The 14,571-nt window shown below is 35.7% G+C and overlaps 1 long non-coding RNA gene across 1 annotated transcript; it reads right to left on the bottom strand.

The window, feature by feature from the left end:
- Positions 1 to 381: 381 nt before the first annotated feature.
- Positions 382 to 4,734, bottom strand: LOC131164980 (uncharacterized). The gene is made up of 3 exons (XR_009139380.1): positions 1,532 to 4,734; positions 1,025 to 1,127; positions 382 to 899 (listed from the first exon to the last, which is right to left on the bottom strand). It is a non-coding gene; the product is annotated as an uncharacterized LOC131164980 (long non-coding RNA).
- Positions 4,735 to 14,571: the final 9,837 nt, after the last annotated feature.

Raw genomic sequence — 14,571 nt, 5'->3', positions numbered from 1 at the left:
CTTTGAATTTTTGTGCAAGCAAATTCAATATTATTTATTTGCTCTGTGGCTCAAAAAGGCCATGCTCCTAAGACCACCACAAATTAATGTTTCTAGCATAATAAGAAAATTACAAATGTTTGTATACATTATTTCGATGTGAAAATTATTTTAACTAGCAAAAATGGCCAGCGCTATATGGCAGGACAATTAATAATATTAATTTTATTTTTTTTTAAATGTATATAATGAAAGTGAGAAATATGCATGAATAATGATTTGAATAAATAAGCAGATTGATGTAGACAACTCGTATATGAAATATAAATAAATCATTAATATTCAATTGTTAAAAAGCAAAATAAAAGGTAAATTTATTCTGAGCTCATAGGTAGCCAAAAATTTTCAGAAAATGTAGAGTAATTTTATCCTTTTGTACATGTAACATCTATGTAAAACTTAGAAAACTGAACTTTGGTTCAAAGTTTAAACAGTTGGCGCATAATTGTTTGCATAATGCAGTGTGATGGGAAGAAAATGACATACAAATGGATTTATAGCAAGCAAAAAATTGTAAAGTTAGTAGCAAAATTTAGTGGAACTTATAAGGTTTGCCTTTTAAATTCAATTCTTTAGTGTTACTTCTTCTGCTTGCTTCCATGTCAAATGCTTCTCCGGTTTTTCAGAGGAAATGAACAGTGAGCAGAAGCATGATAGAAGACACCAACGAAGATGAAGGTCGGTTCGCACCACTTATGGGTTGCTTCTATGTTCTCCTTATTCTCCCTCTTCATTTTTTGCAGCGTAGTAGATAGCTTAACTAATCCCAATCCATTGGAGACGCTGGCAATATCATTGTTTCCACCAATGGACACTTTCAACTGGGATTTTTCAACCCCAACAATTCAAAGAACTGCTACCTACAAAAAAATAAAGGATAAACTATAGTATTAGAGGTAATCTCATTTTTCACTTGAATAAATTTTAATTCAGATAAAGAGCAGAAAAAGAAGAAAAGAAAAAAAAACAATTTATGGCGACTTACCATCATAATACTTTAGACTTAGAGTCACCGTTAAAAGCCAATATTTATTCATTGGCCATATCAGCCTCAGCTCCCAAGGGTCTTCATTTGAAACTTCTATGCACTATACAATGGATGCTGAGTTAATAATGTAGACTACGACAAAAGAAACGAGCCTACCAAAATAAAGAGTATAAATACATTAAGAAGCCTAATACACTGAAAAAGTTCCCTGAATCGAATAAAATTCAGCACTTTGGTTTTTTTGTCAAAATCTTTTTCATTGTTTAAAAGAGCACAAAGAAAGGAAAGTTAAGATGTTAAAACAAAACATGAATTTTCAATGTGAAATCACATAGAACAATTATTTGTTAGAAAATAAAAGGAGCTAAGGTTGGTTTTGAGGTCTTCATTCCAATACACAACGAAATAAACAATGAAAATTTTATAAAGAAGTTTGCAAGAAATTCACACGTATAAAGAAAGATAGATGCAGCCTAGGAGAGAGGAAAAAAAAAAGATAGAAACCTTTGTATTTATATATAATTTTTTTTTGGGGTATACGTGGAAACTCCGGCCATTGACGAGCCCTTCAGACCCCCCCAATGTGGCACCAAACCCACAAGACGGCGGCCCTCCCCTGTTTGCCCTCCGAGTTAATCGGATGCTGTCACGGCTTCTGATGCCAGTTAGGCATTCGTCAAATCTGTATTTATATATATTTTAATTATATTTGTGTTAGACAAAATAAAAAGAACAAGCTCCCTCTTCTATTGCACCCATGTGTGTGTCAAAGGTGTGGTTGAGAACACCGGAGATCGTGGTGGCAAGGAAGAGGCAGGATTCGGATTCAGTGAATCGAGGTAGTTCAATTAGGAAAAGTCAGCATATAAGCAATCAGCTTGTGTAAGCATGGCTTGAAGGTAAGCGTGTCAGCTTGCATGCTGTCAGTCATATAATCACAGGAAGAAGTTATAGATTAAGTATGCATTTGACAACTAAGCAACACACAACCCAGAAGCAAGAGTAAGGTGAAATGGCATGACATTGCAAGATACTTTCAAAAAAATGGTTCCTTGAAAAATTATAAATCAATTGAAAAATCCAAAACAAATAAAATGAAACAGAGGAATTGAAACAAATAATATATAGGATAAAGGAAAGCTTAAAGCTCCATATGGCGAAAGGCAATGAATCTGACTTCTTCAAGGTTGTACTAGGACCAAAGAGTAGTTCGCATCTGTTGGAAACATCTTTGTTCAATAATAGGTTCTAGACAATCCTTTCACAATAATATGTGCTTGTATTTTTTGTTTAAAAAATATATGAACAAATAATTTAAACACTCTAGAGTACAAATTCATTAGTCATCTAATAGAATGTCAAAGTAATCCACAAAGGCAAATCAAATATTTAGGAAAAAGGAAAAAATACAGGCAAAAAGAGTGCAATGTATGCCTCCAAGGAGTTTGAGGGAGGGAGAGAGGAATATGCCTTCGCTCCTAACTTTTCTTTATCTTGGCCTTTCCAAAAGATACACAAAGAAATAAGAACAATTGAGAAAAAAAAAAAAACACCACCTAACAAATGTGATCGTATAATATTATAATGTAGGTTATGTTATAATGTTCCTTTTTTTTCAGCCTTTTTTTTTTTTTTTTTCTAAAATATAACTAATTAACGGAAGATATGAACATAAATAGATAACTTACTCAAGAATTTGTGAGGATTTGTGTATTTAAGGAGATGACCCAAGGCATATTAATTGGTGAATATGAATCTTCACATAAATGTAGAACCCTAAACGTAGAGTGCACAAAGTTAAAAGAATGTTTATCTAAAATTTATGTAAAATGTCAAGAGGAAGATAAACCCATAAAATGAAACAACATGATCTTAAGAATCTCTTCAAGTTAAAGAAATAGATAAATGTAGAAATTTTAAAGGGCATGGTTCAAGTAAGTTTTAGACTCATTAATACAATAACAACGTGATAAAACACGATGATCAAAAATGTAAAAATATACATTAATGTTTTATATATATATATAGACCAAAATAGAGATGTAAAAAAATTGAGCGAACTTAAAAACATAATTACTATGTTTTGTATGTAAATTTAAATAGGTAAATTCTTAGAGTTTTAACTCTGAAGGAAAAAGGAAAAAAAAAAAAAAAAACATCTCAGTTGGAGGAGAAGAAAAATGAAAAGACTAGGGGCGGGCTCTTACCCACATGATTTGGTTGTGACCTGAAGCAAACATTTTAAAGTTGAACTTGTCATTGTCTCAGTTAAAATGACAACCTAAAAAAAGCATTAAAAAAAGAAGAAAAAACCTAAGAGCTGAATTCTAGAAAGAAAAAAAAAACATAATTAAAGTTAAATTAAAGGCAACGAAAGGATCAGCAATAAAATGACAGATTGAAAGGAAAAGAGAGCCTATTTATCTTTTTGCGATAGAAAAATACAGTGGGAACCAAAACTAAAGAAATTTCTTATACACAGTTCAAGGAGAATAGAAAATTTTGATCCTCGGCAATATGCAGAAAGCAGGGGGAAAATCAATTATATATGCATACAATAAAAAGTGGGGGAAAAGGCAAGAAAATAAAGAGAGGGCAAATGAACAAGTAATTAAATTAAATTGATTTTTTAGATCTCTGTAATGGAAAATGAGAAAAAAAAAAAAAAAAAAGAAGCAAAGTTCACATTGCAAAAGAGTAATCTGATTTCAAGAAATGATTGCAAAGTTCACAGCCTCGAGCATGTGTATTGTTTATATTTCTGCTTTGTCTCAATGCTCCTCTCTGGCAAAATAAATACACTGCTTTGTAAAGGAAAGTGTGTGAGAGAAAATATAGAAGCAAAGTAGAAGTGAGCTGTGTGCGAGAGGCAGAGAGGTTAAGAGCTGAGAGTTGAGTTGAGCTGTGCTACTCCTCCTCTATTGTATCTTTCTTATTGATTATACAGTGAGACTCCCTCTCTCCCGTGGACGTAAGTCGAGTTTGGCCGAACCACGTAATCCTTTTGTGTTCTGTGCGATTGATTGTGTTGTGTTTGTATTCTGGATCATCTCTTTTCCCCCTAACAACTGGTATCTGAGCTTAACATTGGGTCGGCGACGACGAGACGAAGCTGGGACAACAAATCGAGTCGCAAAAACTCATCTCGGAAAGTCTTCACGCGCCCAACAGAGGTGTGAACGGCATCTTCACGTGCCGCCATTTTGTTTTCTTCTCATCTACCAGCTCCTCGTTGCTTTCCCGTGAAGATCTCGCGCAGCTGCTGATCGTGTCGGAGCTCTCCACCGCGAGTGATTGCAGCGTCTGGTGAGGTCTTACGAAGAACTCCATTTTCTCTGCGTAGAGACGGAGCAAAAGGTGAAGGAAGGAGGAATCTTCCCACGGCATACCATTAGGGCTGACAAAACGGGTCATGACCCGTCGGGTCACTTGTGACCCGCCCATTTTAAACAGGTTCGGGTTCAGGGAAATCAACCTGTTTACTAAACTGGATAAAAAAAAAAAATGGGCAGATCACTTCTTTATTAAAAAGAAAGGAGTGGATCAGAATTCCGGCACTTTTATATTTGCATTGGAGTAATAATTGCATTGGAGAAGGCTGTGAGCAAAAGCAGAAGAAGCTTGTCTGATGCGTCACATTCAGAAATATGATTTGTCTACGTCACTAGTGGGCCCATATGCCACAGTCACCCGTGGGGGCCCATGCTATATCATCATTGGGGCCCACATATGTCAAGCCAAACTCATTTCTAGCTATATTTAGGTGCTTCGGTCACATTGGTGCAATTGATTTTGCCAAAATCAACCACTAGTTGCTGTTTTATAATAGATGATAATTTATCCAAGTGGCATGGAGAAATTTGACAGTCGAAACAATTTCAATTTATGGCAGAGCACAATCAAGAATATCTTGATTCAGCGTGACTTGATCAAGCCGCTAATCGAGAAAAAGTCAGATAATATCAAAGATGATGATTGGGCAGAAATGGAAATGAAAACGGTTAGTACCATTCGTTTATGCCTGTCAAATGAAGATAAATATTATGTGTTAGATGAATCATCAGCTGTTGAACTATGAAAAAAATTAGAACAGAGATACATGTCAAAATCTCTAACTAACAAGTTATTTCTGAAGAAGAAACTCTATCAGCAAAAAATGGAGGAAGGGGTAAATATTTTTTACCATATAAATGATTACAATAAGATCATGACCCAGTTAATGAGTCTTGGTGTAAAAGTTGAAGAAGAAGATAAAGTACTTCTTCTCTTAACATCTCTACCACCTTCTTATGATAGTCCTGCCAAAGCATTGCTTGTTAGTAAGGAAACTTTGAAATTGGAAGAAGTGATGGCTTCACTACAGGATACTGACACCCTAAGAAAGTCAATCGTTAACCTCCAAGGGCGTGCCTTGGTCACACAAGGTGAGAAACATGTCAGGGGCAGAAATCAAAACATAAATTTTTCTCACAACCGTGGAAGATCGGGAAACAGATGGTCCAAATCAAGAGCTCCAAGAAATTCCAACAACAGTCAAAGCAAAAAGTAGATCAAGTGTTGGAATTGTGGCAAGACTGACCACTACAAAAATCAATGTCGTTCCCAGAAAAAGGAACTAGAAAATAAGACTGAAGCAAATGTCACCTCTTCTTCAAGAGAAGGAGATGCACGACTATGCTCTTTGGAAAGAAAGGGAGAGGCTTGGGTATTAAACTCTGGAGCCTCGTTTCATGCAATAAGCAACAAAGAAATGCTTAACATGTATATACTCAAAAATTTTGATAATGTTTATCTTGGTGATGACAAACCTTGTGAAATTACAGGAAAAGGAGAAGCAAAAATAAATTTGACAGGTACCACCTGGAGTTTGACGGATGTCAAATATATCCCTGATCTCAAGAAAAATTTAATATCTTTTAGACAACTTGCAAGTGAAGGTTACACTACAACCATCTGTGGCAATAGTTGGAAAATTTCCAAAGGCGCAATGACATGCTTGCGTAGTAAGAAAACTAGTACTCTTTATATGACCACAAATGCTTGCATGTCAATTTCAGTTGCTGCAGGGAATGAAGATTCAAACCTATGACACCAGAGACTCAGTCACATGAGTGAAAAAGGTTTGAAAATCATGAACTCAAAGGGAAAGATACCAAGTCTCCAGTAAGCTAATATTGATCAATGTGAGAGCTACATCCTCAACAAACAGAAAAGGGTCAACTTTTAAACATACAACAGAACTCCAAAGAAAGAAAAATTGGAGCTAGTGCACACCGATGTTTGGGGACTGAGCCCAGTTTCATCCATTGGCGGGAAATCCTATTTCATCACCTTTATTGATGAGCATTCTAAGAAAGTATGGGCCTATTTCTTAAGACATAAATCCGAAGTGTATGATATTTTCAGGAAATGGAAGGCCATGGTGGAAAATGAAACAAGCTTAAAAATCAAAAAGTCGGGATTAGACAATGGTGGTAAATATAAAGATAGAGAATTCAAAAGGTTTTACTACGAGCATGGGATCAGACTTGGAAGAACCATGCCAAGTAGACCTCAACACAACAGCGTAGCAGAACGAATGAACAGAACCTTGACTGAGAGAGCCAGAAGTATGCGATTACAAGCAAGTTTACCAAAATAGTTTTGGGTAGAAGCAATCAGCACATCTGCTTATCTAATCAACCAAAGTACATCAGTACCATTGCAATTCCATTTACCAGAGGAGGTATGGAGCAAAATGGAGGTAAAACTTTCACATTTAAAAGTTTTCTGTTGTCTTGCTTATGTACATACTAGTGATTAGGCTAGGGGAAAGCTTGATCCAAAATCTTAAAAATGCACACTCCTTGGATATGGTGAAGATGAGTTTGGTTACCGCATCTGGGATGACCAAAACAAGAAAATAATCAGGAGTTGAAATGTTGTTTTCAATGAAAAGGTTATGTACAAAGATGCAACATCATCAAGTAATCCCGCACTAAATAACCCCGATATTGTAGAGTTGGATAATTACACTAATAGCAATGTGGCACAACAGACTATTGATAATCTCAGACAGAGGAATCTATCATAGAGGAGTACACTGAAGCATCACAGACTCTAACTCCAACTCCTACTCTGACACTGAGGAGGTCTTCCCGATCGCTTGTACCAAAAAAGAGATATTTGGATTACTTGTTACTAATTGTTGCAGGTGAACCAAAGTGCTATGATGAAGAATGTCGAGTGGATGAGGCTAGCAAGTGGGAACTTGTCATGAAAGATGAGATGAAATCCCTCACTGACAACAGGACTTGGGAGCTAGCTAGATTACCCAAGGGAAAAGAAGCTCTTCAAAACAAATGGGTGTACTGCATAAAAGAATAGCATGATGGTTCGAGAAGATACAAAGCAAGACTCATGGTCAAAGGCTTCCAACAAATAGAAGGTATTGACTACTCAGAAATCTTCTCACCAGTTGTAAAACACATGACCATTTGGTCGGTTTTGAGCATTATTGCAGTAGTGAATTTACACCTCAAGCAATTAGATGTAAAAACTACTTTCCTCCATAATGATCTAGAGGAGGAGATATAAATGCACCAACCTGAAGGTTTTGCAGAGAAAGACAAAGAAAAACTTATTTGCAGGTTGAATAAGAGTCCGTATGGTTTGAAGCAGGCTCCAAAGAAGTGGTATAAGAATTTTTATGGTTCCATGCAAAAGAATGACTACCACAAATGCAATGCTAATCATTGTTACTATTTCAAAAGGTATAAATCAAGTTACATAATTCTTTTTCTTTATATTGATGACATGCTAGTTGCAAGATTAAAAATGGACAAAATTAGGAAATTGAAAAAACAGTTGTCCACTGAATTTGAAATGAAAGACTTGGGTCCAACAAAGCAGATGCTTGGGATGAGAATCACTAGAGACAAAAAGGATGGAACCTTGCAGTTGTCTCTGGCTAAGTACATTTGGCGGATTCTCAGAAGCTTCAACATAAGTGATGCTAAAATAGTTAGCACACCATTAGCCGACCATTTCAAGTTATCAAACCAAAGTCAGAGGAAGAGAAGAAAGAAATGGAAAAAATCTCATATGCTTCAATTGTAGGAAGTTTAATGTACGCCATGGTTTGCATAAGACCCGATCTTGGTCATGTAGTGAGAACCGTCAGTAGATTTATGTTGAATCCAGGAAAAATCCACTGGGAAGTGATAAAATGGATATTACGATATCTCCGAGGTATAATTAACAAATGTTTATGCTTTGGAAAAAGTGATCTGACATTGCAGGAGTACGTGGATGTAGACTTTTCCAGCGAGATAGATCATAGAAGAAGCACTACTAGATATGTATTCATAGTAGGCACTATTGCCGTTAGTTGGATATCATAGATATAGAAGACTATTGCACTATCCACTATAGAGGCAGAGTATGTAGCCATGACAGAAGCTAGCAAAGAGATGATTTGGTTATGGGGTTTGTTGACAGAGTTGAGTTTCAAGCAAGTGAAGAGTGTTTTGCATAGTAACAGTCAGAGCACCATACACTTGGCGAAGGATTCAGCATTCCATTCAAAGACCAAGCACATTGGATTCCACTATCACTTCATCAGATCTCTTCTAGATGTAGCGGTTGAGAAGATCCTTGGCAGCCAAAACCCAGTAGACATGTTGAAAAAGACAGTGACTAGAGAGAAATTACTGCTATGCTCAAATTCAGTGGGTCTCCTAGATCTACCGAAATCATCTAGACGATGATCACTGCATGAGCACCTCAACAAGGGGGTGCGGGCACTCTCTCAAGGGGGTGTGGTTGCTTAGAGACTAGAGCAAGGTCACAGTTTTGTAACACCAGAGCAGCGGACACTTGGTTGCCCCCACATGTTTGGAGGAGGTGATTTGTTAGCCCACTAATGTGGGTGCATTTATTTCTACTTGGGAAGGTGCAACTCCTTGAGCATGCGCAGCCTCATGGAGCATGCATAGCCTTGAGCATGCATATTGTTTTTATTTATGCTCTGTCTCAATGTTCCACTCTGGTAAAATAAATACACTGCTTTGTAAAGGAAAATGTATGAGAGAAAATATACAAGAGAAGAAGAAGTGAGTTGTGTGCGAGAGGTAGAGAGGTTAGAGCCGAGAGTTGAGTTGAGCTGTGTTACTCCTCCTCTATTGTATCTTTCTTATTGATCATATAGTGAGACTCCCTCTCTCCCATGGACGTAGGTTGAGTTTGGCCGAACCACATAATCCTTTTTTGTTCTGTGTGATTGATTGTGTTGTGTTTGTGTTCTGGATCATCTCTTTTCCCCCTAACAGATGAGATACATCAGCTTCTTTTTCTTTATTTTACTTTTATTTGTGAGAAATTTTATCTTATGCACTAATGGGTTGTTTATTAATTTATGCAAACGATTATACCTATGCAGGTCTCCATGGAACCACATTTATTCCTACATCAGTATCCAAATAGAGTTTAATTAATTAATTTACTTAATTAGGGTAGGTTTCAGCAGCACCGTTTTAGCCTTTAATTTGTTAGAGTATTGTATTTTGGAGTCACTGAGGAACTATAAAAAGCACCATCTCAACACTGGCTAAGATACACCATGTACATTCATCTATGCAAAAGAGAACAAGACTAAGGACTTGGAAAAAGGGGGGGGGGGGGGGGGTTACTGTTGATGCCATGCTTTCCAACAGGATCTTGACAAATAAAGTTATAATAAAATTATAATTTGATTTCATTTAAATTTTGTTTCGTAGCAATTGAAATGCAAGAGAAGATTTGGGTGAAAATAAAATATGATAAATTGATAATCATAGCTTATTGATTTAGGGTATTTTAGCCTTGCGATAAAAAATGTAAGAATTTATTCTAATATTTTTCTGTTATTTGATAAAATAGGATGTTTAATTATCATGATCTTCACATATATTACCTTTCTTCAAAAAATAAAATGAAACAATAAATTGACATACCGGGATCATTCATGATATAAATTCAATCGAGAAGAACACTCGTAGAAATCGTTTCCCTCGCTTTACCCCGATTTCTTTCTGTACTTCACCAGATTATATAGGAGAAAGGTTAATGAAAAGAGAGCACAGGTAGAGAGAGATCAATTCCTATATCTCTATTATTTTATTACCATTCAGCTACTCCTCATAACAGTAGTCATACAAGAAAACCCTTCAACTTCCAATCATTAAATCTCATAGTATTTTAAAAGCCAATCTCTTTAGTTAATCCATAAACTTGACTATTCATTACCCTTATCATATGGGACATATATCTCAACATTCATGTGGGATATATCTTTACAAAAAAATCCCTAAAATTCCCCTATCTGAAAATAAATCCACAAAGAGCAATCGGAAACCTCTAAATGAACAAAGAGGAGAAATAAAACCCACAAAAAAAAAAAAAACAGAAACACACATGACCTCATATGCTAAGCCAACAATCAACTAAGAAGAACACATCAAATAATATAAAGAAGAAGAGAACGAAGAGAAAGATAGTGGAAAGTAGATGATGAGCTAACCAAATAACCGCGAACAACATGGAGAAATAAAAAAAAAAAATGAAATGGCTATAAAGAGAGAATAATAATAAAAAAGATTCATTCAAAAGATGAGAGAAGTACGAAACCCCTTGGAATTGGAGTTTTTTCCTTTTTTTATATTAAAATATTTAATAACTTAAAGGTACGGTGGGAACTTTATTTCCCACTTTGATGCGAAGTGAAACTCGCTGGATGGTCCAAAAGACGTTGGACCATCCAATGATTTTTAAACAAGGAGGGCTGCCTGTTGGTTGATGCATGGCAGCCAGAACTCACTAGATGGTCCAACGTCTTTTGCTTAAAAATCGTTGGACCATCTAGCAGGTTTTACATTGCCTGAAAAATATAATTTTTTTATTAGAATTATTTGGATCTATAGATATCGATTTTAATTGATTTCATTGAATTCAACAAATGATCAAAAGAAAATTTAAATAAAAACCTTTATCACTTAGTTTTTAACTTTTTGGGAATATATGAGCCAATAAATTAGTTGTTGTTCTTGTTTCATTAATACTTTTAGTGGTTCCTATACTCGTTAGGTTCCTTTGATTATTTACAAGCGGTATTCAAGCTCTTATTTTTATAACTTTAACTGTGACTTATATACGCATCTATGGAGGGTCATCATTGACTTATTTTTGTTTTTGAAGTAGTTTTTTTTTCTTTTAAGTTTAGCCCAAAGCAATGTATGCACAATTCAAGATAATGTACTTAGGTAACATTTATACAAATACAATGCGATCTATACGATCTAGAATCATAGCAACAAAGATAAAAAGGAAAAATATTTAAAATTTTTGGCAAAGTACAAATTCACAGTATATCGAATTACTGTAAAAATTTTGGCAAAGTCTCCTCTTAAAATAGAGTATATCCATCCATGCTTAGACCTGTTTAAAGAAAAAAAAATGCATCGGCAATTGATACCAGTATTTTTCACAACTTTCATGGAACTTAGAGCTGGCGGAGTTCTCCTTTACTGTCGTTGGTAACCCTTTCGCAACCCACAACCTTTCCACCATTCATAATACCCTATCTCCCTCATCACCGGAAACCCAGTACAAGCCACAACAGTGTTAGCAAACTAACGACGCACCACCCCGACCTCATGAGAGACATTACCATCAAGCCCAATAGTTCCACACGCCATCGCTGTCGTCGTTGCTGTACCTTCGCTGCCGCATCTGCACCTCACAGCCGCTGTTGTAGTGAACCTAAAAAAATTAATTAATTAATTAATTATTATAATATATTAATATAATATTTTATATATATATATATATATATATATCTCAACAGGAAGTCTGAGACTTCCTGTTGTTTCCAGAGGAGACCCCCCATCTCACGCCTCTCTCTCTCTCTCTCTCTCGTTGTACTCTCTGTCTCTCTCTCTCCTCAATTTTCTCTGTGAAACTTGCGCCGATTGAAGAACAGAAAATATCCCTGGGTTAATCGGGGAAATTTCTGGTTTGGGCGTCGTAGGCACCACTCCTAGGATAAGATAAGGGGAATAGATTATGTCAGGTTTCTATTTTTAAAAATTTAACCAATTAAATTTGAGTATATGATTTTGGGAATATTGTTGGGATTAAATTAAACTGTAGGGATGTGATCAGATTGGGTTTTTGGGAATATTTTTGGGATTAAATTAAACTGCAGGAATTTGATTATATCGGGTTTTTGGGATATAATGGAATTAAATTGAATAGGTGAAATTAATCATACCCACGTTTTTATTTAAATTTACTGGATATATGTTTGTGAAAATTTCTCGGGTATTTTATGAAATTATAATTATTGAATAAAACGTCTGGCATGGGATAAGTTAATAATAGGTTTTAAATGGATCTGTTGAACTATTACGACATTATACTGCGAGTATATGTTGCTATGCTGATTTATGTATATATATATATCGGGATTACTGTGAAATTATGAAATGATAGGTTCGATATGGGTATTTGAATATAACAGTTTAACTTTGTTAATTATGAAATGACAGGCTTGATATGAACATGTGAAAATGACGGTTTAATTCTGTTTCATGGTATGATAGACTTTGCATTGATTTGTGAGATGTGAGTATACTGAGTTACGAATATGTGCAAAATTGTGAATTTATACTATGATGTAAGTATGTACAAAAATGTGACTTTTATACCAAATTAAGGAAGTGACGGTTGAAACTGAGTTACAGAAATGATAATTGACATGGACATATGCTTGATTGGAAATAGTGAAAGTACTAATGTTTGTTTCAGTAATTACGATAAAAGGAAAGGAAATGGGCGATGGTGACAAGAAACACCCCGATAAAGGTAAGGAAAGGCAAATGGGGACGACGAGGCAAAACGCCCTGATCCTTGGGACCTTAGTTCGAGAGCTTGCTGGTGTGAGGGACAGCAAAATGAGATGCCTCTCAACGAATGCCTGATATGAAGGGCTGGATTGGGGGATGGCCCTATAAGACACCTGATTGCGCACTTAAATTGCATAATTAGGCTATTTAATTTATGCATTGAGGTTTACGTTTTTAATTAAATACCTAATTACTCTTAATTTTTTAACACTGTGTTTTTTTTATAATATTTGGGCTTTATTGAGTAATTTATGAATTTTCGGTATTTTTTTATCACAGGGCAATTATTGGAAATTAAAATTGACGTTGCATCGTAATATGCACGTAATTTTCTTGTTCAAGTTCTGATCGAGACGATTCAAAATTATGTGGAAAGCCGAGAAAATTATCTACGACTTTTATGTTTTGAGTTTTAAGAGATACAAGCTCTAAGATGGTCAAAACTGCCCTCGTTCACTGAGAAGCAAAAAGAAGAAAAATGGAAAACAAGAAAAGAAGAAAAAAAGAAGAAAAAAAAAAAGAAAAAAAATAACTTGGGTTGATGTGACTCGGCCATGCAGCCGGGTCTTTCGTGCACTAGGCATAGGGCTTTCTTCCCATTCTCCATTATAATCCTTTTTTTCTCCTTTCAGATACATCACCCCTCTATTTTTTCCCTTACTCTCTCTAACTCGCTTCTCCCTCACTATCTTCCCCCCTTCCGGTAGCCCCTTCTCTTCTTCTTATCTCTTCATAGCTCTTCCCTCTCAGTCTCTCTCTTTCTTCCTCTCTTCCCTGCCCCTCAGCTTCCCTTCTCTTTCTCTCCCTTATTCTCTCCCTATCCTTCTCTCCCTTCTCTCCTTCTCCTTCTGACTTACCTGCGCTACTGTTGCTATCCCAGCTGAGAGACCTCCCTACTGTAGCTGTTACCTTTGGCTGCTGTTGCTGCTGCTCCTTCCTCATCTTCTTCCCCCAGCTGCTACCCGTGACCCCTCCTTGCTGTTCGAAGCTGCCACAAACCCGAGTCCCTTCCTTCTGTTGCTGCTGTGGCTGCTCAAGTACCTCCCAGACCGGAAGGCCATTACTATCAAGTTGCTGCTCTCCACGGCTCCTACAAGCCCAAGAATCCGAGAGGCTCCCTCCTGCTTCAGCACACGGCCAGCTAGCTATCTTCTCTCCACCACAACTTCTCCTTTTATTTATTTATTCTTCCTTTTTATTATTTGGTTGAATATTGTTAGTTCAATTAGACTTTCTTTTAAAGTTTTAATTTTAAACCTTGTTTGGGTGTTATTATTAAAGTTATTTATTTTCTTTCCCTCTTAATTACTATTATCTTTAGACATCATCTCTGCTCGAGTTAATTGTTATTTGATTAAAGTTCAGTTTAGTTTCTTGAAAGAAAAAAAGAATAAAATACTAAAAAAAAAAACTATATTTTCTTGAGGATTTAAATTTGCTGTTTTTGTTTTAGAATTAAATTGTGTTGGGGTTCTTTAAGTTTAAGTTTAATGTTATTAAAGTTCGATTTTTTTACCATGTTTCCTTTTACTGCTTAGTTCTTAAAATTTTGAATTTTTGTTTAAGTTCTTGATTGCATTAAAATTAGTTTTTATTTAAATTTGTGATTAGTTTAGTTTTTAG

The sequence above is a fragment of the Malania oleifera genome, chromosome 9 (assembly GCF_029873635.1).
Source record: "Malania oleifera isolate guangnan ecotype guangnan chromosome 9, ASM2987363v1, whole genome shotgun sequence".
NCBI classification, from domain to species: Eukaryota; Viridiplantae; Streptophyta; class Magnoliopsida; order Santalales; family Ximeniaceae; genus Malania; species Malania oleifera.
Note: the sequence above shows the minus strand (reverse complement) of the source record. Positions and strands in the feature narration are given on the sequence as shown.